Source organism: Acyrthosiphon pisum, chromosome X, assembly GCF_005508785.2.
Source record: "Acyrthosiphon pisum isolate AL4f chromosome X, pea_aphid_22Mar2018_4r6ur, whole genome shotgun sequence".
NCBI lineage: Eukaryota > Metazoa > Arthropoda > Insecta > Hemiptera > Aphididae > Acyrthosiphon > Acyrthosiphon pisum.
Window position 1 is genome coordinate 37,360,656 of NC_042493.1, and position 327 is coordinate 37,360,982.

Genomic DNA, 327 nt, shown 5'->3' on the forward strand with positions numbered 1-327 from the left:
TTTTATACGTACAGGAACGACCTGCCCGCCAGTGCGGGGCTCGCCCGCCCACGGAGGCACGGCCGTCTCGTCAACCGACGTATCGTCCACCAACCAGTTACCCTAAACACAACCATCCAAACCTCTTCCATCCTCGTACAACTCAACGGCCACGAAGTACTTATTTCAGCCGTATACAAACCACCCGGAACCCTACTAACGACAAACGACCTCGACCTTTTGACAAAGAGTGCCGAATGGCAAATTTCGGCAGGCGACTTCAACGCCAAACATCCGCTGTGGTATAGCCACACGACTAACGCTGCCGGCCGTGTCCTCTTTGACCAC